The sequence below is a fragment of the Macaca nemestrina genome, chromosome 7 (assembly GCF_043159975.1).
Source record: "Macaca nemestrina isolate mMacNem1 chromosome 7, mMacNem.hap1, whole genome shotgun sequence".
Classification (NCBI taxonomy): domain Eukaryota; kingdom Metazoa; phylum Chordata; class Mammalia; order Primates; family Cercopithecidae; genus Macaca; species Macaca nemestrina.
This window is the reverse complement of record NC_092131.1, coordinates 93,387,255-93,413,014: the sequence shown is the minus strand read 5'-3', so window position 1 is coordinate 93,413,014 and position 25,760 is coordinate 93,387,255. Positions and strand designations below refer to the sequence as shown.

At 36.1% G+C, this 25,760-nt stretch overlaps 1 long non-coding RNA gene across 1 annotated transcript in view; it reads right to left on the bottom strand.

Annotated features, from left to right (window-relative positions):
• Nucleotides 1–310: 310 nt before the first annotated feature.
• The window catches only part of LOC105479391 (uncharacterized), a 51,288-nt gene continuing 25,838 nt past the window's right edge, over nucleotides 311–25,760 (bottom strand). The window contains exons 2-3 of the long non-coding RNA XR_985866.3: nucleotides 2,455–2,560; nucleotides 311–1,705 (exon numbers count right to left, since the gene is read on the bottom strand). This is a non-coding gene — a long non-coding RNA (uncharacterized lncRNA). The remainder of the gene's footprint in view (nucleotides 1,706–2,454; nucleotides 2,561–25,760) is intronic.

The following is a 25,760-nucleotide window of genomic DNA, read 5'->3' as shown; positions in this document are numbered from 1 at the left end:
CTCCAAAGTGCTGGGATCCAGACATAGGCCACTGTGTATGATCTCTATGATCCTAAGTATGATCCATTTCTTAAAGCTTAGCATACCAGGGAGAATCAGAACATCTATAAGTGTATAGTAAAGCCAGACAAAACCCCACAAACAATAAAAAATGTGTCATTTTCCTCAGGAGGTAGTAGAAATTACAAACATAAACCTGCAGTTGAGCAAATGCATAGGTGTTACAGCATTAATTGTTCAGTGGGATGTTTAGGGATAAACAACTTTTAATGGAAACATCGTGAAGACCAATCACGTCTCCTGGTGCAAGTGCCAATGACAGGCTACTGGACTAGATGGATCAAGAGCCAGCCTGATGTGATCAATCCTGTGTCCTTACGGTCACCATTACCAACCAATGACAAGCCTTTGCAAAGATCTTTCCATAATTTATTATCTTGTCTCTCTTCTAATAGGTTTACTGTTTCATGAGAAAAGGCCCACAAATCAATTAAGTAAAGCTGATTATTTTAGATAAGGAAAGTGAAATATCCTCTTTCTACTTCCCATTTTTCTTTCTCTGAATTTGCATGTAAGGTACAACAAGCTTATGTCATTTATCACAGCCAAGCCCCATTGCAGCAACAGAAATCGCTGGGAACAAAAAAAGAAAAAAAAAATGTGACAGACCCTCTCGAGACCTCTCAAAGGGGGAAAAATGTTCCTCAGTAAGCTCTCTTGTCAGTGAAGCAGAGAGACGGTGAGGCTGAGCTTCGCCCTGTTAAATATCGGAGCAGAACGTGTTATTTTGTTTAATAGAACCACAACGTGCTCCTCTTCAGAACAGACAGTTTGATTTAGGAGAAAAAAGAAAGAAAGAAAGCAATTTGGCCAGTCTTGTTCAAATTGACACACTCACTGAAGAAGAAAATAAAATAATGTGTTCTGCTTAACCCCGTGGTTGCAGGGTAAAAATCTCAATATGAATATTTGGGAAAGAAAAAAAAGTACAAGCACAAATTCAAAAAGAAAAGTTTATGAACTTTATACAAGACTATTTGGGAAAGTGTTAAGACCAAAAGGAAAGGTCAACTAAATTTCAAATCATTACTCCATTTGATCTGAGTTTTCAGGTGGTCTGGAAAAGAAACAATAATATTGCATTGTTCTAGCAGATTAATCTTAAAATCACATTTTAACATGTGACCCTTTTATCAAAATGCATGTGATTCCACTGCTCACATCAGGAGGTTTTTAGTTTCTTTCTGCCTTCCAAGTCCTCCCTCCCTCCCTCCCCGCTACCTTCCTGCACAGTATACATGGATCGCTCATGAGTGCCTTCCTTTTTTCCCATATTCTCATCTGATTTCTGTGCCTTCTCTTACCACATTTGTTTTGTTGATTTCACTATGTGTGCCATTAAAAATTAAAGCACAAGATGATAAGGATGCGTGATGATTTATGAAGCTCTTCTTTGAAAAGCAGTTGCCAAATTAAAGCTTAATTTATGGTTTTATGTCACACTAAAGCAAGTTTCTTTCTAAAGTGTTAGTCTTTGTTCCTCCTGCACCAGAAGACCTTGTGATGAAGAGTTTCTGCTTGAACACAGCTGAATGGTCAAGTCCTTCCACAAGCATAAGCACTCAGCATGCTGTTAGCCTTTGGCGGATGGCAGATTCAAAATCCAATCCAATCTCCTTTCCTTTTCCATTTACTACTACAGTGTCTGCAAAAAAAAAAAAAAAAAAAAATCAACACCCCTACCTTTGCTACAGATAGGAATTGCCAGGTGACTCAGTTCTGACCTATGAGATATAAAGGAATGCTGCTTGTCTCTTCAGAACCCTATTCCTATCTGCCTGGAATGCAGAGAAAGGCTGGCTGGGCAGCTACCACCTTGTGACCAAGACGGCAATGCCAAGACAATTTTGGAGATTTAGTCTAGGCATTGCTGAGCTGCTGAACCAATGACTTCAGCTGCCTCCTAACCAAAGCTTCTTATGATGTAAGGGAAGCAAACTCCCTGGTAAAGTTACCTTAAGGCAGATTTCTGTTGCTTACAGGCAAATGCATCCCTAAACTAGATGATATGGGCTATAGAGATGACAGTCTAGATCTAAAGAGTTTGTAAAATCTTAAGAGAGAAAGGTATCCAACTAATTAACTAAAACATTAAACAATATGAAAATCAGTAAGTTGAGGTAAGCAAAGTTCCACAACACGGAAGCAAAAAGAGAATTTTTTTGTTACCACTGTGACATGGGAAGCCCTCACAGAAAAGATGGAGAAGACATTGGAGCCAAGATTTGCAAAATGAGATTTCTCCCAGCCAAGAAGGGCTGAAAACCCCACATTAAGGATACAGCAAGAAGAAATGAATGATGGCCAAAGACATCTGCGATTAGTGGACTGTGCTTAGTGAGTTGGTCTCATGCCTGATCTTGATGCATTACAGAACGGTTTTCTCAGCCTTACCTTCTCCTAAACCATTTCCCACTCCCATCATTTCTGTACTCAGTATCAGTCTCCATCACATACATCTTCACAACAAGAAACTAGGTACAAAGCACTGGCTGCTACCCTGCAAAAAGAAAAAAAATAAAACCATAGTTTCCAACAGTTGATAATACGAAAATCTAATGATTCCTTTTATACAAGTGGTACTCAACCAAAAGTGATCTTCTTCCTGGGGGACATTTGGCAATTTCTAAAGGCATTTTGGATTTTCACAATTTCAGGGGAGGGTTGCCACTGGAATCTAGTAAGTAGAGGCCGGGGATGCTGCTAAACATCCCAGAGTGCACATAGGGTACAGCCAGCGCCCTACAGCAAAGAAGTATCTGGTCTAAAGTGGCAATAGTGCTGAGCTTGAAAAACCCTGTTCTTTTATTATTTGATGTGGGCCGGTGACTTCCTATGTGTGGCTTCATATCACCAGATAAGCTCATCAGAGAGAAATGAGTAAAGGTCAGCATTGCCTTAAGAAAAGACAAGTGAATTGTTGTGCTATGTGCTATTATGTTTTCTTTTTAATACTGAGCAAAACTACATTGACTGAAGCAACATCATAATGTCATTTAATACTTTTAGATTCCCTTATACATGGAAATTCCTCTAACAGAATGCTTGGTAATAAACATTTGTTTACTAGATGAATGCAGAAACAAAGGCCCATCTCACAGAATTCAAAATATACTTCTTTTACAGTGAGGCTTTCTGGGAGGGTGCTAGAACAAGGGTCTAGTTTATTAGCTGTTCAGAATGTTAAGCCCTTGCATGCAATAACAACAACAACAACAAATCATTAGAACAGTTGTAAAAGCCATATTTACTATTTCATTCAAAAGATACTCCATGCCAAGAATAATAGTATGTTACAAAAGTAGTTTTCTTAGAAAAACTTTTTTAAAAATCATATTGAACTACAATGGGATTCAGCCTTTGCTAAGAACTGTGTTCAGATCACAGATGGAATATTGAGAACTGTGCTAAATCACAGATGGTATATTTTTTCCTATATTTCACAAAACAGGCCATTTCTACCACTTTTTTTTCTTTTACATTTTGCTCTTGGTAATCCTGTAGCTTGAAAAAAAAACGAAACTAAAAAGAAACACGGAAACATTTACTTTTAGTGCGGTTTATAATCTTACTCTTTAGTGGATGGATACATCACTGAATATTCTGTGGCATAATTTACTAAAAAAAAAAAACTTAGTGTGTAATTCATTTTAGGTGAGCAATTTGTTTTATGAGCCGTGTATGTTTATTTGGGGTTGTGCTGTTCTTTTATTGAGTGCAATAAAGACACTTCTTATCAATTGATTTGTTGTATCAGCAATGGGCTTCTTTCCAGATTGAAACATGGCAGCTTTTCTGAGGACATTATCCAGCATATAATTTCACCACAGATATGAATCTGGGTTCATTAGGGCCCACTTGCACTGCCTGTTATGACCTAATTTCTAGGATTCCTGCTTGATGCTGGCATTATCCTTCTCTGCACACAGTGCATAACATGGTTGTCAAATGGGTTCTTCCTCTTTGATGGTTCATCACATACACAAACTTTTAATTTTGCCAACTTTTATACCAACTGATAAAATCAGAAGTTCAAAAGTTCACTTCCAATTCCATATGACATAGAAACTTTAAGTATTATAAAGCTTACACCTCTTGTGAATAATTAATTGCAATGCAGGGCAGAAACTAGAGGTATTACATTACTATTTTGATGGTGTCAATACACTACCAGGAAGTAATTCTTAAGCCAGATGTGGATAAGCACATTTCAGTGGTACATGATGCAAGCCACCAACCTTCTATCTAGCCTGGGTGTGATGAACACTGTTCTTTTGGGCGCCATTGACTTACCACGACTCTCAGACCACGGGACACCTTGCAAGACCTGTTATTAGCACTCTCATGTCGACACATGATCCAATTTATTTGCACCTTTCGAGAGTGAGAAAATCATGCCTTGAGAACAAAATTACGCCGATGCAGATATCACACAAGTACGTATCACAATGTCCTGGGGAACACTCCTTTGCACTTCAGTAATGTCATGCATGAAGCAGAACATAAGTGATATACACCCATAGAAAGTAGAGCCAAGAGATTTAACAGCTGTGCAAACGGGCTTGAGAACGTAAAATCAGGAAGCTATGTCTTTAGAAAAGTATTTTTTTAATCCCCAAATATCACATCTGGTTGCATTAAGTTGTCATTATGACATAGTATTTAAGATGATTTAATGGGTTATTGCAGAATAAGAATCTTGGAGTTTATTTAACTACTGTGCATTAACAGAATGTAGCTATTTAAATGATGTTCTGACAAAGCAGATGAAAAGCTGTTCTTGATGGTGAATGACTTTATTATATACTTTTTTACTGTAGTCGTATAAATATAGATATTCAAACATAAGCACAATATATAGAAATACAAGAGTGGAAGTGGGACTTTGTGATAGAAATTCAGATCAAGCAGTGCATACTAAAATGTAGGCAACTATTCACCCTAGATTTATGAGGTGCATTGGCCATGTGCACGAATATGGGGGTGTCACAATACAAATGTATCACTTCTTGGCTGTTTCTTATTTGTCAATCCCCTGACTGGGCATCTGCAAGCGAACAGGCCAGTCCTCAAATTGACAGCTGGGTATCTCGGATCTGGAAACCTCCTGACCTGTTCTCACTCATGTCCTCACCATCTTCCACCTTCCCCTGTTGACCTAAACCTCTTACCACCTCTTGTCAGACATATACATCGTTTTTAATAGAAAATTGAGGTTCTATGTAGTTAGAACAATTTCAAATAACTTATTAGGGCCTAAACTAAAATCTGGCTTCCCAGTTTCCCAATATGTTGCTCTGTCACATCATCCCATCCTTGCTGCCACTTACGGGACATCAACATTGCAAGCTTTTCCAACCTGGCAAAGTATACAAAAGTCTTTCTAATGCCTCCCTATCCCTAAAGTGAATGTGTTTTGTTTTGGCTTCCTCCTAATCTGCTAAGAATTTCTAACGAGGAGGGTTAAATAAACAAAGCATTATGGCAAACGGCAAACTTCCAGCAGATTGCAATGGCTATATAACGGTGTCCTAAACAAATAGAAGGTTAATCAGGGGCTAGAACAGAGCCCTGCTCAATAATATTTTCAAGGACATAAGCTCCTCCAGCTTACTGTTTCATCATTCTCATGGCAGGTCCATGTTCCAGGCAGCAGAATTCAGGAAAAGAACAAGAGGAAGAGCAGCAAACAGCTTACACCAATTGCCTCCTAAGAATGATTTGCAGAAATTTCCACACAACACTACAGTTTACATCCCACTGGCCAAAACTTATACTTAGTGGCTATATCCAGCCGCAAAAAAATAAAAAATAAAAATAAAAATTAAAAATAAAAATAAATAAAAAAACAGACCAAAAAGTTTAGTTTGATTGTGAGGAACCAGGTATCCAGGCAAAACTTCACTATTATGAAAGAAGAGAACAATATGGTTGCTGATGGTGACATGAGCATTTGCCCATGGACATTAAACCATTTACAAGACTGTTTTTTACGCACTGCTTCTTCCATCAGTTCAAGACTCTAAAGTAAAGCACTAAAGTAGCATATAGGTTTTAAAGCCAACACTGATTAATCGGCAATGACTGCTTGAGAAGGCCATTTCAGACAAAGTGTGGTCTCAGGGACAAAGATCTCAACAATCTATTAGTGATGTCTGTAATGGATACAGGAAAAGAGAGTGGGGGTGAAGATGCTTTCTTTTATATTTCTATTCTCGCACTCTCATTTGACATTGACTTTCAAATTAAAGTAAGGGTTCTACAAGTCCAGCAGCATAATAATAATGAAAGCTGCTAACACATCTATGATACATTACCCGAAACAATCTATGCATGCAGACACTATTTCCATCCTGACAGTTCTATCATGAGATAATTACGTATTTTTATAATCCCCAATTTGGAGATGAAGAGGTTAAGTTTTAAGCAGAGCAATGTGTTTCCACTAAGGTCACCTAATCATAAGTGGCAGATCCAGAATCTGAATTTAATTCTTTCAGCAACATCAGATGTTCTTTCCACTCCCTGTAGAATAATACTATTCCAAAAAGAAAAAGAAAAGAAAAGAAAGAAAGAATTAAGTTGTTCTCCTGGTAGATTTTCTTGGATCTTTAAACTATTTTGGTCCAATATATTAAAAGTGGAAAGAAACAGAGCAATTATATATTATCTACTGATATTATCCCTTAAAGTTTTGGGTCTTCTCTGCTAATGAATTTCCTGTGGTACTCAACAAGACCAACTGAAATAGTCATTCAACAAACACAAAATTCAAACAAAAACCTTACTGAAACAAAGCCTATTAGGAACTGGGCAAGAGATACTCATGAAAAAGTAGTTTCTAATGGCCTTTAGCCCACAGATGTGCAAACAAATGAACTGCGGTGTGCTAAGAGCTGTAATAAAGGCAAGCACAAGGACCCATGGTGGCACAAAGGAGCCAACTGCTGCCATTCCAGGTGTGGACAAGCAGTTGGTATGTCAGAGCCACTTCACAGAAGGAGAGATGGGTGAGTCCCAAAGGGTGGGTGGGTAATCACCAAGCACACACAGGGAACACCTAATCATTCAGGGAGGAGCAGATGCCAGGACTGGATGTGCAGAATGGCATGGCCAGTTCAGAATGGCATGGCCAGTTTAGAAAAGCTGGGCACAGTATGTGCATGGCTGGAATAACCAGAATGAAGTGGGGAACCAGCAGGGGAGGTGGTCAAGAGGCTAACCTTGAGAGGGGCACCTGGACGAGGCTGTGCTTTATGGATTTTAGCGTGTACGCACAGAAAAGCCAGTGAAAGATTCTCTTGTCGATCTTTGAAAGAGAATCACATCGATCTTTGAAAGAGACCCCTAATGAAGTTGGGCTGCCATTACCAAAGCCACAGGCAGTGAAATCTGGTAAGAAACGAGCAGAGCTGAAACTGAGAGTACTTCCCCTGGAACCCACACATTTTGAAGGGTTTTTGAAAGGCCTGGAATGATACGATCCAAATGTAGGACTACGTATTTCTCTGAGGAAAAGCTCTGTGCCTTTCCCAGGTTCTCAGTGAAGCCCACAAGCAGAGGGACAATAACAACCTATAGGTTAAAAATGTGTGACCTAAGCTCAGACCACTGCAATGGAACAAAAAACAGTTATATCGGAGTAGTATATAAAATGAATAGGAATGAAATGCATGTATTTGCATTTAATTTTTAAAAAACAAAAGAGCAAAATTCTTAACAATGGGCTGACTATCTTTTGTTTATATTTCATATACACAAAGTTAAGGAATTCAGGTGTATATGTACACAGGGGCCTTGCCACAGACATCCCAGGATGGACCACGTTGTCAACATCCCATCTTCTTACACCTTGTTGATATTACAGGTACTCTTTTACTTGTTGGACTATATATCCCAAAGTTTGGTTGAAAAGTAAATTATCTAAAAAATCAAGCTCCTGAGAAGGTGGTCATACTTCTAATAGCTTTTGCGGGGAGAGGGCAATGTTGAGAGGCATTAAATCTCAAAGTTCTTGCTACAGAAACTTAAGCAGAAATGGAGCCATTGCCAGGCAACAAAGTAATTACGTGGGAAAAATCTAGATCAGTTGTTCTTAATTATTTTTGGTGTCACAGAACCTTTGAGATGTTGCTGAGCTATATAAACATTCTCAAAAAGATTCATAAATGTGTCTTCTTACAAAATTTTACATAAATTTCCAGAGGTTTATAAAACTCTCAGAGTCCAAAAACATTGAGGTGACACTGGATGGCATGTCAAGAACCTTTAGTTTCAAAAATTCTCCTTTCTCTCAACAAAAATTTATAGATTTTCATCTAAATTAGCCTCACTAATATTTTCTTTATCTCATTTTTACGGATACTATTTGCTCTGCAATTAATTTCACCTTTCTCGCATGCATATACTCTCCATCAGTGGTAAAATCACAAAGTCTGAGAAAAGGAGAGTGATTCCAGTTTTCACTATATTGAACTGTTGCCCAAATGACAAACTCCCAAATGTATCTACAAACCTAGATTAGAAAACACTGTGCTATGCTTTCACTCCCCAAAAATTGCCTTCCCCTCTCAATGCTAGTATCTGTCTTAAAACCAGGTATTTGAATTCTGGTCTACTACATTGTTGCGTATATATTCTTTAACATTCATTCTACTACAAACATCAATACCTTTATTTGAAAATTATATTAACTTTCTTCCAGAATAAATAGAAACCCAGCAATGGTCTTATTTTCTTAATGGGCTACAGAGCAGAATAATTTTAAGGGGGAAAAAAAATACCACAAATTCTATAGTATTCCTTCTTTCTCCCACATTGCAATTACTTCAAACCTTTGATTAGCCCTCTAAAAAAGACCACACATTCCATAATTTGAAGCAAAAGGTTAATGGTGTTATTACAACTAATATCTCTTTTAAAATCATTATCCTTTTTTTTTATGGCTATATTACCTTCACCTTTCCATGAACCCACTTTACCAGCTGTTTCCCTCTGTCATAAACTTTGCTGAACATCATCATAGAAATAGGATAAATGCCATGTTTTATCAATCAAGCCTAAGGGGATTTGAGGATTCTTATAACTACAACTGTAAAGGGAGTTTATTGCAAGTTTCTGTTTTGATTTGTAAATTGTCCTTAAGTAAAAAACACACCTGATGCAAACGTCGAGGATGTTAAAATGCAAGACGGTATGCTACAAAAATCTGCATCATAAAATTTGCTAGGTTGACAAATGAGAAAACTAAAGACTATTGAGAAACACATGCAGGTGTGTTTCCTGTGTGAGTTGACACCTGCTGGCACTGCCATCCGTACCCATACCTAAGTTCCATCACTCCTAACTCCACCCACCTCGGCACTCCAGCACTCCAAGGAATATGTGGAACATAGGAAAGGTGCTTTTAACTTACACAGACTACTTAGAAAGTCTCAACACAATTCAAAAATTAATTAAATTAACTTCATAGTAATATTGCAATAAAATTTAAAATTTACAATAAAAGTCCCAAAATATCATCATATGTTGGAGACTAATAAACACACTTCTAAATTATAAGACATCGTGAAATATTTATAACTAAATCACAGAAACTATTAAAACTTTTAAGTTACAGCTAAACTAGTACTTTAGGAAATTTTGCAGCTTTAATAAAAATTTTTTAGGATTGAAAATGAATGAAATATTTAACTGAAGTAGACATAAAAAAAGAGCAAGAAAAATCTAAATTAGGTAGTGGAAAAGAAACAACTAAAAGAATAGCATTGAATACATTTAAAAAATAGAAATGAACAACAAAATCAAACTCTAGTTTCTTAAAAAGATGAGTACTATTTATAAATTTCTGACGAAAGTGATCAAGAGAAAAGCAGGAAAGCCACAAATCAGCATAATTAGAAATGAAAAAAAAATGTAACTATAGATAAGTTACAACTTATGTTAATACTATGAACAATCTTTCCAATACATTTGAAAACATGTGAAATGTAAGATCTTCTAAAAAAAAAAGTTTAATTACCAAAATGACTAAAAATCAAACACATTCTGAATAGACAGGCAACCATTAAATAATTTCAATCAGCAGTCAAAAAAATCTTTCCCAACCAACTACACAGAATAATTGTATTAAATTCACAAAACCCCGATCTCTATTTTTAACAAATATTTTTCATGAAAAAAATTAAGAAAAGCATTCCTTCTTACAACATCATTAGAACGATATGCCAAATCAGTCTGATAGTGCAAAAGTAATTTTAAAATCTAACTCATTTATAAGCATAAATGCAAGCACAATAATATAGTAGTAAATCAAATCCAATACTGTATAAAAATAATTCATCATGAATGAGTTGGATTTATATTAGTAAGACAAAGATATTTCAAAATTATAAAATTGATCAACACTAAGAATAAAGGTCAAAATGGTGATTCTCTATGGGGCAAAACAGTTTAAATAATACTTTTATTATAAAAGCATTTGGCCACGTTGTAATAAAGATAAATTTTCTTGACCTAAAGATGACATCATTCTTAACATTAAAATTTGTAATGAATCCCAATAAATCCTGGAAAAAGGCAAGAATCCTCACTATTGGCACCACTGTATAATACTATACTAGAAATCCTAGCCTATGAAATATGATAAGAAAAAGAATCAAGAGGCTTGCTTAATGGATGGCTTTAAAACAAAAATAATAAAATTATTATTTACATCAAGTCTCTGCAAAATAAGACTCATGGGCCAAATAAGGTCCTATTGTAGGCCAAATTCAGCTACCCCCATTTTTGTTTTACATGCTGTCTATGGCTGCTTTTATCTTAAAAGTCAGAGTCGAGTAGTTGCAACAGACCCTCAAAGAAAAAAAACATTTACCACCTAGCCTGCTCCCAAAAAATGTTTGAATACCTCTGTTCTACATAATAGGCCAAACAGAATCCATAAACAAACAAGTTGAATGAATAAAAGGACTTAGCAGTTTGTGGTCACAGGATCAATGTAAAATAAAAGTCAAGAACTTTATACAGCAGTGTAATCTACTAGAGAGCTATGTTAAAAACACAGCTACAATTGACAATTAATAAACTATAAGGCATTTAAAAATATACCACACCTTCACAAAACAATTTTTGAATGAAATAAAAAATGGAATAAAATGGAATATACCATTTACTAGATGTGAAGGTACAATACTCCATTAGCAGAGGATGGTTATGATTCATCAACAAAGATACAATACCATGTAAAACAACATCAGCAACAACAACTGTATCTAGTACTTATTGTATGCTAGAGTCTACTCAAAGATAGATGGATAGACAGATAAAGAGATAGATAATATCCAAAATATATTTTAATAAGAAGAATGATGTAGAAAGCCTTTTCTTGCCAAAAACTGATATATGTTAAAAAGGTATTATAATTATGACAATGTGGACTTGGTCCAATAATAGATAATTAGACAAAGGAACTAGAATACAGCACTTAGACACACAAATACCTGGAAATTTCATATATGGTAAATGTGATAGTAAAGATCAGTAGGAAGAGGATAGAAAATTCTGAAATAGTGCTGGTATAATTAGTTATCTGTCATGCTGGTTATTTATTACTGCCTCTTAAATCCAAATTCATTCTTTTTGCCCACTCTGCAAAAAAAGATCTGGGCCTGTTAAATATTTTTGCTGTCAGATGGCACAATATTAAGTTTTGTCAGTAGACGTCACACAAGAGAAATTGCAAGAAGAAGAAGTTTTGGTTTCTGGTCCCAGAGTGTCCACTGGGTATGCTCCAAGGGCTTGACTTCTCTATCACCAGGTACCTGCAGCAAAGGCAGCTTCCCAGTGCACAGTCTCTTGTACTGTTTGGAAATAAATGCCTATAAACCAGGGAAATCAATAAACAAATGTTGGCTTAGGCATACTATGCATTATTCTACAATTGTTAAAATGAATGAATGAACTATTTCTGTGTGTATCAACAAGAATAAGTCTTACAGTGTTAGAAAAATAATTGTGTAATAATAGTGTGTATACAGAATAATGACTTATGTACATTTAATGGAATTACGTATGTATATACATATACACACATATTGTTATATATGTGTGAAATAGAAGGGTATATAACTTTTTAAAATTTGTTTTTCATTAAAATTTTTATTGAGGTAATTATAGATTCACATACATTTGTAAGACTTAATACAGAGAGATTCCTGTGTGTTTTCTGAGTATATCCTTTCTGGTAAATCCTTTCCAGCAGGCTTTCAGTTCATTTTACCCAGATTCTTCAGAAGAATCACTCTCTATGGTAGCTATGACCATATAGCATATATTTCTTAAATAATAAGACTTTGAAGTTGAAATTACTTCTTGATCCATGGGCTGAAGAATGGAAGTTGTGTACTTCTATACACATGCCCACATGTACAAGAGAAACTGGGGGATCTGAATAAATTTTGTACAATTTATTACGTGTGTAGGTTAACGTATCTACCACCAGAGTCAAAATGCTCAACAGGTCCAAACTCACAAGGATTCCTGGTATTGCCCTTTTAGAAACACACTCATTTCTCTTTCACTCCTGTCTCTTCATTCTGAAGCCCTGGTAACCACTAATCTGTTCTACTTTTCTAAAAATCTGTATTTTTCAAAAGTGTTGTACAAAGGAACTATACAGTACTTAATCTTTAGAGACTGGCTTTTTTGTCACTCAGCATAATTTCTTATGCTTATTATATATATCAATACTTTTTATAAACTTTTTACAAAACTTATGACATATATCAATAATTTATTTCTTTTCATTGCAGAATAGTACTCCATGGTATTTGTGTGACAATTTGTTAATCATTCATTGCTTGAAGGACACTGGAACTATTCCTAGTTTGGGGCTATTACAAAAAACAACTGCCACAAACATTTATGTACAGGTTTTTGTGTGACCATAAGTTTACCCTTCTCTGGAATATACACCCAAGAGTGTATTGGTAGGTAGTACAGTAATTACACATTTTGTTTTAGAAGAAACTGCCAAACTGTTTTTAAGAGTACTTACATCATTTTGCATTCCCACCCACAATGTACAAATAACCTAGTTTCTACACATCTTCACGAGCATTTGTTGTTGTCACTACTTTTAATTTTAGCCATTCTGTTAAGTGTATGGTAGTATCTCATTGTGTCTTTATTTGGATTTTCCTAATGGCAATAATATTAAACATCTTTTCATATACTTATGATCATCTACATATCATTTTCATTAAAACATCTGTGTAACTTCTTGTCTATTTTTTAATTGGAATATATCACAATAAAGTGAGTGACACAAAATTTTATTATTTCACATAGCATATAAAATTATGTTTATACTATACTGTAGTATATTAAGTGTGCAGTTCCATCATGTCTAAAACTGCATATACTTTAATTTAAAATATTTTATGGCTAAAAATGCAAACAATCATCTCAGCCTTCAGCCTTTTTTGTTGGTGCAGTGTCTTCCCTCCATGTTGATGGCTGCAGACTGATTAGGATAATAATTCCTGAAGGTTCAGGTGGCTGTGGCAATTTCTTAAAATAAGACAACAATGAAGTTTGCATCATCAATTGACTCTTTCTTTTGTGAAAAATTTACCTGCAGCATGTGATGTTGTTTGGCAGCATTTTACCCACAGCAGAACTTCTTTCAAATGTGGAGTCGATCCTCTCAGAATCTGCCAATGCTTTGTCAACTACATTTATCTAATATTCTAAATCCTTTGTTGTCCTGTCAACAATGTTTATAGCATCCTCACAAGGAGTAGGCTCCTTTTGAAAAAAAATACTTTTTTTTCATCCTTAAGGAGAAACTTCATCCATTCAGGTTTTATCATGAGGTGGCATCAATTCAGCCACATCTTCAAGTTCCATTTCTAATTCTAGTTCTCTTGCTATTTCCAAACATCTGTAGTTACTTCCTCCACTAACATCTTGAACCTCTCTAAGTCATTCATAAGGGTTAGATTCAACTTCTTCCAAACGCCTGTCAATATTGTGTCTTCCTCCCATGAATCATAAATGTTCTTAATGGCATTCAGATAGAATGATAAATCCTTTCCAGCAGGTTTTCAGTTCCTTTTACCCAGATCCATTCAGAAGAATCACTATCTATGGTAGCTATGACCTTATGGCATATATTTCTTAAATAATAAGACTTTGAATTTGAAATTACTTCTGGATCCATGCACCGAAGAGTGGAAATTGTGTTATCAGACATGAAAACAGCATTAATCTCCTTGTACATGTCCATCAGAGCTCTTGGGTGACTAAGTACATTGTCAATAAGCAGTAATACTTTTAAAGGAATCTTTTTTCTGAGCAGTAGGTCTTAACGATGGGCTTAAAATGTTCAGCAAACCATGATGTAACAGATGTACTGTCATTCAGACTTTGTTGTTTCATTTATAGAGTACAGGGAGAAAAGATTTCACATAATTCTTAAGGGACCTAGAAATTTCAGAACAGTAAATGAGCATTGACTTCAATAAAGTCACCAGATGAATTAGCTCCTAACAAGAGAGTCAATTTGCCCTTTGAATCCAGGCATCAACTTCTCCTCTCTAGCTATGAAAGTTCTAGATGGCATCTTCTTCCAATAGAAAGCTGTAGTGTCTACATGAAAAATCTGCTGTTTAGTGTAGCCACCTCCATCAGGTATCTTAGCTAGATTTTTCTGAATACTTGCTGTAGCTTCTACGTCAGCACTTGCTGCCTTGTCTTGCACTTTTATGTCATGGAAACAGCTTCTTTCCTTAAACCTCATAAACTAATTTCTGCTGTCTTTAAACTTTCCTTCTACAGCTTTTTCACCTCTTTCAACCTTCACAGAATTGAAAAGAGTTAGGGCCTTCCTCTGGATTAAGCTATGACTTAATGGAACGTTGTGACTGGTTTCATCTTCTATGAGAACACTCACAGCTTATCCATATCAGCAACAAAGATGTTTTGCTTTCACACCACTTGTGTGTTTACTTTTAATGTTCCTGAATAACTTTTCCTTTATATTCACAACTTGGCTAACTGTTCTGTGTAGGAAGCCTTGGGTTCATCCTATCTCAGCTTTCAACATGCCTTCCTCACTAAACTTAATCATTTCTAGTTTTTGCTTTAAATTGAGAGACATGTGGTTTTTTTTTTTTTTAACTTGAACACTGAGGGGCCATTGTAGGATTATTAATATTAATTGTAATCCTATAATTAGGTCACTGATTTCAATATTGTTTTGTCCCGGGGAATAGGGAAGCCCAAAGAGAGGGAGAAAGATGGGAAAATGACTAGTCAGTTCAACAGTCAGAACATATGTGTTTATTGATTGAGTTTGCCATATTATAGGGACACAGTTCATGGCACCCCAAAGCAATTAAACAATGATCACTAATCACAGATCACCATGAAAATATCATAATAATGAAAAAGTTTGAAATACTGTAAGAATTACCAAAAGAAACGCAGAGGCACCAAGTGAGCCCTTGCTGTTGGAAAAATGGTGCTGACTTGCTCGACACAGGGTTGCCATAAACCTTGAATTTGTACAAAGCACAGTATCTGTAAAGTGCAATAAAGTGAAGCACAAAAAACGCAAGGTGTGCCAGTAAATATTTTTCTCTTAATGTCTTTGTCTAATATGAATACAGTCATTCCAATCTTCTTATGCTTACTGTTGTATGGTATTTGTTTTGTCTACCTATTTATTTTGAGTTATCCATGTTCTTATACTTAAAGCATGCCTATTGTATACAAAATATAATTAGGCCTCACTTTTTTATCCAATCTGACAATCTCTGTCTTTTAATTGCAGTGTTTCAACCACTTACATTTAAACAATGAATATTTTTAATTTAGTCTTTCATTTTACATTTTTTCCTGTTTGTTACTTCTATTTTTGTTTCTTTGTTCTTCTGGTTCCTCCTTTTTGCTGCATTTTCAATTGTCTGCTTTACAATAATTTCATTTTAATCTCTGTATTGACTTTCAAATTTCAGATCATTCCCAACTTATAGTGATTGAACTTTTAATGGTCCAACTTCATGATGAGTTTACTGGGGCATAACTCCATCATAAATTGAGGAGCTCCTTTTGATGTATGCTGAGGTTATGGTTTCTTTTAAATGCATGTAACTTTCTGTTTGTTTGTTTGTTTGTTTGTTTGAGACAGGGTCTCACTCTGTTGCCCAAGATGGAGTTCAATAGTGCAATTGTAGCCACTGCAACTGGAACTCCTGGGCTCAAGTAATCCTCTCACCTCAGCCTTCCAAGTAGCTGGCACTATAGGCACATGCCACTATGTGTGGCTAATTTTTTTTATTTTTAGTAGAGACAAGGCCACTCTATGTTGCCTAGACTGGTCTCAATCTTCTGGACTCAAGTGATCATCACACTTCCTAAAGTCCTGGGATTATAGACACAAGCCACTGTGTCTGGTGCATGTAATATTTGCACCATCTTAAAGTAAAAAAATCTTAAGTTGCATCATTAGAATTAAGAAACTATGCTGTTTTGCAAGCATTAAATGTATTTTCAGCTTACAATATTTTTGACTTATTATGGATTTATCAGAATGTAACCCCATCATAAGTCAAGGAACATCTCTCTATATTTTTGCTTTTCTAGTAGTTGTTATAGAAATGAAAATAGATATCCTTAACACTTCAGTCTGTTAGAGTTAATGTTGTTCCACTTCACATAAAATGTACAAAGCTTGCCACAGAATAGGTCCTCTCATCCCCTTCTCTATCCATTATGCTATAGGTTTTATATGTATTATATCTGCATATATTTTGAACCCCAAAAGACAATTTTTGCCTCACAGTGATATATATTTTTAAACATAAGAACAAAAACAGTCTTATATTCATTCTCACATATCTGGTGCTCTTTATTCTTTCCCAATTATTTAAGTTTCCAATTTCCCCCCTTCAGTCATAAGACCTTTCTTGAATGTTTCATGTATAGGTCTGCTGGTGAAAAGCTTTCATATATTTTTTTTCTCTTAAAAGAATTCTTAAACAAAGCTGAATATAGAATTCTGAGTTAACAGGTTTTTTTTTTTCTTCCCCAAGTGCTTTAATGACATTTTTCCATTGTCTTCTGCTCTCCACTGTTTATAATGAAAAGTCAGGTGTCATGCCCACCATTGTTCTCCTGTGTATAGTGGATCTTTTATCTCTGAATGCTTTCAAGCTTTTTATCTTTGATCTTAAACATGCTACTTTGTGAGCCTAGGCTGATTTGCTTGAATATGTAGGTCTATATCTTTCATTAAATATGTGGAAAGATTTAAGTTATTATTTATTCAAATATTTTTGTGCCTTTATTTTCTCTTACTCTCCTAGGACTCCAATTACATGGATGTTAGATCATTTCCATTCCCCACATATCTATAAAGATTTGTCCTTTTCCCACTAATCCTTTTTCTCCTTTATTCTTCACATTGAATAGTTTCTGTTAGTTTATTTACAAGTCAACCAACTATTTCTCCTGTCTCCTTCTTTCTACTATTAATCCCATTCACTACTTTTTCCAGAAAATCTATTTTTCAGTTCTAAAACTTTTTAAGTATTTTCCATTTCTCTGCTGAGACTTCCTATCTTTTCATTGACTATAACTAGTTATATATAACTATTGATTATATACAAGCACAATTACAATAGCTGCTTTTAAACTCTTGTTTGCTATTAAAATCTTTGTTTGATAATTAAATATTCTGATAAAAAAATTTGAAATGTTCCAGAAATTCTGAATGATACATATTAGAGGGTATGGATTCCAATATATTTATCCAGAAAACATCTTTGTTTTTTTTGTTTTATCTAACTGTTAATGTAACTAAGCTGAAACTACAAACTCTGTCTTCTCTGCATTGTTCAGCAACTGAAATCTCAGTCCATTTTTTTAGCCTCATTTGAACTGCTTAGAATCAACCCTAGGCGTGTGTGGCTCAGGGGTGAGCCAAAGATCAAAAAGGTTATAAGTTTATATACAGAATTTGGAGCTCCTTCTCTCTATTTTTTCTCCTTTCCTGGATTTCTACCTCAATTGCTAGCTTCTGAGTTTGCCCCTAGGCATGTGCCCTGATTACTCAAGACAATTGAACTATGAGTTTTCTTTCCAGATTTTGAAAAGCTCTCCAACATGTCCCAAACTGGAACCTACCCTCAAACTAGACAGGGCAAAAACATGGAATACTCACTTAGTGCCTTTCTGTTCTTCTACATGTCAATTCTGCTAAAGTTTTTGCATGCTTGTATGATCTCTCCAGAGTCTGCACAGAGTTTTTAAAACATTTTATTGAGAATTTATAGTTGTGTTCTACAGGATGATTCACATAATAAAAGTTACATCCCACCTTGCCACTATCAGAAAGAGAATTTCCATAAAACAAAATATAACCTAAACTCATTTGGTGATTAATCTGACCTATATTCCTATAAGACTTTCATAGTCTTTACCACTATATCTCAATAAATAAATATTAATGGTTTTGATAATAAAATATTTCCCTAAACCTCAATAGAAGTGTTTGGTGATAATCAGCACATTCATGGTATGATACTATTTAAAATATGGAGAATCAACAACTATGAATCACATCTGTGCCCAAGTGATAAACAGACAAGTAACTGAAAAATTATACCTGTCTCATAGAACATATTTAGAAAAAATAACATATATAAAAAGGAATAACCTAGTATATAATTTACAAAAGGTACACAGTAAGCCATAATGTTCTTACCCCATTTGAAAATGATCAGGAAGGCAATGATACCAGTTGGAACAAGACAAATACAGTGTATGTTTATTCTTCTTATCAGATTAAAATGTTTGTTTCTTTGTCAGACTGTCCAATCACAACATATTCATTAATTGTTGAGTCTCAGATTGTTAAATTTCCATTGCTAAGCTGCCCAGTGACTATTTTGGTTATTTATGTATTTCCCAACGTAATTTTATATAGATAATAATAGATTTGTTGGATGTTATTATATTCAGCATGTACAGAACAAATAAAGGGTGAAAAGTGGAAAGGTGAGAAAGAAAGCAAATTCAACAACCATATTTTAATTTATTATGATAGTCATCAAAACATTTACTAAATTTAAATTTAAAATTACTGAATATCTATAATATGCTATACTCTGAAATAGGAATGTAATGTGCCTGTATTTTTCACTACAATCTTATGAGGAAGATATAATTATTATTTTAAATTTATTAAATATATATGGAGAAACTGAGCCTTGGAGAGGTTGGTGCCTTTCACAAATTACACAGCTAAGCATTAGGTGCAGATCCCAACTCAGGCAATTTATTGCCAGAGCCTGCTCTCTTAATCCTCACCCCCGTGAAATAGATATTATTTTTCTCATTACTACACATATTATTATTATCCTCATTATCCAAAGATGTGAAAACAGAAGCTTGGGGCTATTAAGTGACTTGACTAAATCCATAAGCCTAAGAAGTGGTGAAGTTAGTATTCAAATTAGGATGTTGTTAAAGTTCCTATCATTGCTACTACACCAACTATGATCCAAAACTTGAGTGATGCCAGTAGTGGGAAATAAAAAAAGCTTTAAAAATTAATTATTCTGCAAAAAAAATATGATTTTGGGTGGAACAAACCTTCATAAATGTCAATAGACTATACATTATTAATTAATGTGTCAAAGTCAAAATTTCAAATATTTAAACATTTCTACTATTGAAACGTTAAGTACCAACTACCACAATCACTAAAATTATTGAAAATACATTAAATTTCTACTCCTCACTAATAAAGTATGGTCTCAGTTGATCCAGTTCTAATAATTTTATATAGAAAAACAGGTTGGGAGATCTCTAGAGAGATGTTACAAGCAAAGGGGCTATCCAGGTTACTGATCGTTAATATATGAAGTTTCTTCCTCCACCTGTTGCATTATTTTTGAGTATCCTTGCATTCTGTTGAGATAAAATTTAATTCTTGGCAATAATAGTTCAAAGTAAGTATTGGCCTCCTATTTGCTTTAAAAGATAATACATTTGTATTGTATATTTTTTAAAAAGAGAGATAATACTTTGACAATACTAACATCCCTAGGTAGCTATTCTTGACCATGGAGTACATTTTAAAAATTGAAACAATTCTCCAACAACTGCTATAAAATTGCCTCAGTCAGGAGACTTGTTTGGACCTCAGCAATGCGCCATCAAATAATCTGGCATTTTGTTTGGAAAAGGCTGAGTTGAAATGTAGAAAGAAAATTTGACCTCCAAAGATAGTAATTAGCAATTCGAATTACTATGTATAAATCTTATATCCAATGTCCAATGGGACCAATTCAAAGAGCAAGGTCAGAGTTTCCAAAGCTTCTGGCCTGGGTTCAAAGCCAAAAAATGGAGTTGTCTGCTCAAGTGATTGTAGAGATTATGACATAATCCCAGGCAGCTGATGGAAATACTAGGACAGATCTGAAGCCTCCAGAGAAAGGTATCTATCAAGGGTTGGTAGTAGATTTTGGGCACTGTTCTAGCAGGTGAAATTTCAAAGCCAGCTCCAGGCAAGGATTAATCACATATACACCCAGTTATTGGTATATTACCACTGAAAGCTCAGTGAAGAACCTGAATTTCAAGACTCACCCAAAACTTGAGGGAGGAAAGTAACTCTTGAATATGTCAAATGGTCTGGTCTCATTCAGAGTTCTGATCTAGCCAGCGTTGGATCTCTAGGCTCAGTAACTGGGTAGGACTGAAACTGCAGGTTGAATATTCTTTGCACTTTGAGATGAGCAATACTAACACAAATAATAAGATCCCGTTGACACATGGTAAGTAGTGGGAATGACTCAGCTTTGCTGTATTTCCAAATTCTCAAAGTTGTTTATCAAGTAAGCAGGGATGTTTAATCAGACAGGTTAAGGTTGCCTCAGTAGGAGTTGGTTAAAAACCGATCACTGAGCTTCTCATTCAATATGGTAAACAACACGCTTAGAAAGTTATCAGTTTATCGCCGGGCACGGTGGCTCACGCCTGTAATCCCAGCGCTTTGGGAGGCCGAGGCGGGCGGATCACGAGGTCAGGAGATCGCGACCATCCTGGCTAACACGGTGAAACCCCATCTCTACTAAAAATACAAAAAATTAGCCGGGCGAGGTGGCGGGCGCCTGTAGTCCCAGCTACTCGGGAGGCTGAGGCAGGAGAATGGCGTGAACCCGGGAGGCGGAGCTTGCAGTGAGCCGAGATCGCGCCACTGCACTCCAGCCTGGGCGACAGAGCGAGACTCCGTCTCAAAAAAAAAAAAAAAAAGAAAGAAAGAAAGTTATCAGTTTATCCCACAAAAATTCCACTGAGATGACAAGAGCAAAATTATTAGTAATTTGATGAAAGCACTGGAAACACAAGAAGTTTTCCACCATAAGACAAGAAACATTATAAACGTCTACAGGACGTAAAACAGGTAGGACAGGACTGAAGTTGACATCACACTGAGTTGTTACTTGATCCAGGCAAACAAGGAGGTGGTTGAAAGAATGAATAATAAATTTTGCAAGACAGTCTCCCAAATCTTTAAATACAGAGTCAGCAGGTTCAGGTAGCAGGAGCAGGCTATGGGTTTGTGGTGGACTCTTGGCATGGGAATTAGAGCCAGAAAGAGAAGCTGAGCTGTTTCCAGGCAACTTCAGGCATGCACAGCAGATGTGAGCCTCTGTACCTTAAAATAAGATGTTGCCATGCACATGTATGTTTATTGCAGCACTATTCACAATAGCAAAGACTTGGAATCAACCCAAATGTCCATCAGTGACAGACTGGATTAAGAAAATGTGGTACATATACACCATGGAATACTATGCAGCCATAAAAAAGGATGAGTTCATGTCCTTTGTAGGGACATGGATGCAGCTGGAAACCATCATTCTCAGCAAACTATCGCAAAAACAGAAAACTAAACACCGCATGTTCTCACTCATAGGTGGGAATTGAACAAAGAGATCACTTGGACACAGGAAGGGGAACATCACACACGGGGTCCTATTGTGGGGAGGGGGGAGAAGGGAGGGATAGCATTAGGAGATATACCTAATGTAAATGACAAGTTAATGGGTGCAGCACACCAACATGGCACATGTATACATATGTAACAAACCTGCACGTTGTGCACATGTACCCTAGAATTTAAAGCATAAAAAAAAAAAAAAATTGGCAACACCCCCAGCTGTCCTATAGAGGCCTCCAATTGGCTACATCCTATTGTCCCACGACCAATCAGAGGCTGAAGTGGAGGCAGCTCGTGGCCAATCAGAGGCTGAAGTGGAGACAGTCTTGTTATTTCAGGAGGCAGGCTGTGGCCTGAGTGCTGCCTGATCCTGCCCAGAACTGGCTGCACCTGCTGTTCTTTTACTTCTGCCTTATCCCTTGCTTACCGTCATTCCCTATTCTCCTGCCTCTCATGGGCCTCTTTTCCTCATCTTTAAAGTGGGGATAATAATAGTGCCTACCTCACCAGATTGTCAGGAGACCGCAATCAAGTAGGTTGGCATATGTAATATACATACGTTTGGTACACAAGACATGCCTAGTTATTATGACTACCTGTGCATTCTAAAATAGAAGAGAATCTTCATTCTTTACCTTTCAGCAATAAAGAATACAGAATCATTAATGCAAAAAAATTAAAAGTAAAAATAAGATGTTTCAAATCGTCTCATCCTACTAAGACTCTACAGACAACACTTCCATTCATGGCTAGGGGAAGAGGGACCCACCATTGCTGAGTAGCTCTTTATCAGCTACTCATGCTGACTACTCTAGATATTAATATATAAACAATATAGAAAGAGATGAATAAAAATCACCAGGCATTTAAAGAAAACAGCATGGAAGATAGAAGGCACCCTATACAAGCAAAACAAATGCTTTCCCAGGGAAGCAACATGAACGCAAGGAAGAGAAGAAAATGTTGCCAAAAACCTGAGTATCTTTTGCAATATTGAAAGTAATGCTGCATATGTATAAATGCATGCTGGTAAAAATGGATAGCCAGAAACTTTTAAAAATTCTTAGAAAAGTAAAATATCCCTACTATAATATAAAATTCAATGAGAGACAATTTTAAAAGTTCATGCATGCAACTACCAAAGCAGTCATTTTGAAAGTCCAATTTGAGAAAGTAAAGCAAAAAACAAATAGGATGTATTTGAGAAGTGCTATTTGAGAAATACTTGAATTTTCAGAATAAAAGTGCCACCTAAGCACTAAAAAGGAAAACTAAAATAAGAAATTAGTATACATATATCCTGGTATTTCTAAATTCAAAGGTTAATCGTAAAAAATATTGAGAACTTCTGGAATGCTTAAACAAGTTCATTAAAAAGGAAAGAGAAACAAATATATGCTGAATTTGTTGTACAAAATGCTAAGAACTAGAACTTGATGAAGATATATCTATATTGTTCTAAAAAGAATACAGTGAAGCTTTAATGCTTTAACAAGCCAAATTATCATTCATACATGAAGTCAAACTAAGCATTTCTTAAGTTGCTCAAGGATTCAGAAAATATACTGGCAAAATTATAACTTTTATAAAAATATTAATCATATACTCCACTCAAATAAAACAAGTATATGTGTATATCTAAAAAGGAGGTAGACCTTAGCCATAAAACACACTGGAGAAAAGCAACAGATAAAAACCAAGAACTGCATCAAAATAAGGGTGACAGTATACTTCTAGAGTGTAATGCAACTGTTCAGAATAGATACTTTTAAAAACAAGAGACACAAGGAACTTTTAAAATCACATTTTTAAAAATTTGTAACCAAAATGTAAGAATTACAGATATTATCAAAACCCAGGTCTTGTAGCACAGAAGAGGATGAATACAAATGTTTAGAAAAGCTAAAGTTTTTATTTTCTTTATGGATTATACATACTGATGAAATAGAAAGTAGAGGCTCAAAAATGCTTATCGAGATTTAGGGCTATCTTTGAGGAAGGAACAGCAACTGAAGAACAAGAGGAAGTCTTCTAGGGTACTGATTACATAGTGTGCACACTTTCTAAAAATTCCTCATGCTATAGAATTTTGATGTGAGCAATTTTCTTTAAGTATGTTATACTTCAATTTCAAACTTCTTAAGTATGATCTTAGTGACTGGAAACAAGATTAGAAACTCTAAATTGTTGTAGATAAAAGAGAACAAACAAAATTTTGTCAACCAATCAAAAGTGGAGAAAGAATTTAACTAAACAATAGAAAGATGTAATTAGTGTATTAGTGCATTCTCACACTGCTATGAAGAAATGCCCGAGACTGGGTAATTTATGAAGGAAAGAGGTTTAGTTTACTCACAGTTTGCACTGCTGGGGAGGCCAGCAATCAAGGCAGAAGGCAAAGGAGAAGCAGGCACCTTCTTCACAGGTGACAGGACGGAGTGAGTGCAAGCAGGGGAAATGCCAGACGCTTATAAAACCATCAGATCTCATGAGACTCACTCACTATCATGGGAACAGCATGGGGGAACCCACTCCCATGATCCAATCACTTCACACCGAGTCCCTCCCACTACATGTGGGGATTATGGGAACTACAATTCAAGATGAGATTTGAGTGAGGACACAGCCAAACCATATCATTCCACCCATGGTCCCTCCCAAATCTCATGTCCTCATATTTCAAAACACAGTCATGCCTTCCCAGCAGTCCCCCAAAGTCTTAACTCATTCCAGCATGAACTCAAAAGTCCAAGTCCAAAGTCTCATCTGAGACAAGGCAAGTCCCTTCCATCTATGAGCTGGTAAAATCAAACACAAGTTCATTCCTTCCAAGATACAATGGAGGTACAGGCATTGGGTAAATACACCTATTCCAAGTAGAAAAAAATGCCCCAAAAAAAAGGAAGCTACAGGCCCTATGCAAATCAAAAATCCAACAGGGCAGTCATTAAATCTTAAAACTCCCAAATAATCTCATTTGACTCCATGTCTCAAATTCAGGTCATGTTAATGCAGAAAATGGGCTCCCATGGCCTTGGCAGCTCTGCCCCTGTGGCTTTGCAGGGTACAGCTCCCTTCCCAGATTCTTTCATGGACTGGCATTTAGTGTCTGTGACTTTTCCAGGTACACAGTGCAAGTGTCAGTGGATCTACCATTCTGGAGTCTGGAGGATGGTGTCCCTCTCCTTACAACTCCATGAAGCAGTGCCCCAGTGGGGACTCTGTGTGGGAGCTCTGACCCCACATTTCCCTTCCACACTGCTCTAGCACAGGTTCTACATGGGAGCCCCGCCCCTGCAGCACACCTCTGCCTGGACATCCAGGTGTTTCCATACATATTCTGAAATCTAAGTGAGAGTTCCCAAACCTCAATTATTGACATCTGTGCACCTGCTGTCCCAACACCACTTTTAAGCCCCCAGTACTTGGAGCTTGCACCCTCTGAAGCAATGGTCTGAGCTGTACATTAGCCCCTTTTAGCCATGGCTAGGACACAGGGCACCAAGTCCTGTGACGGCAAAAAGAAGCAAGTCCCAGGACCCAGCCTATGCAAACATTTATTCCTCCTAGGCCTCTGGGCCTGTGAAGTTAGAAGCTGCCAGGAAGACCTCTGACATTCCCTGGAGACATTTTGTCCATTGTCTTGGTTATTAACATTTGGCTCCTTGTTACTTATGCAAAT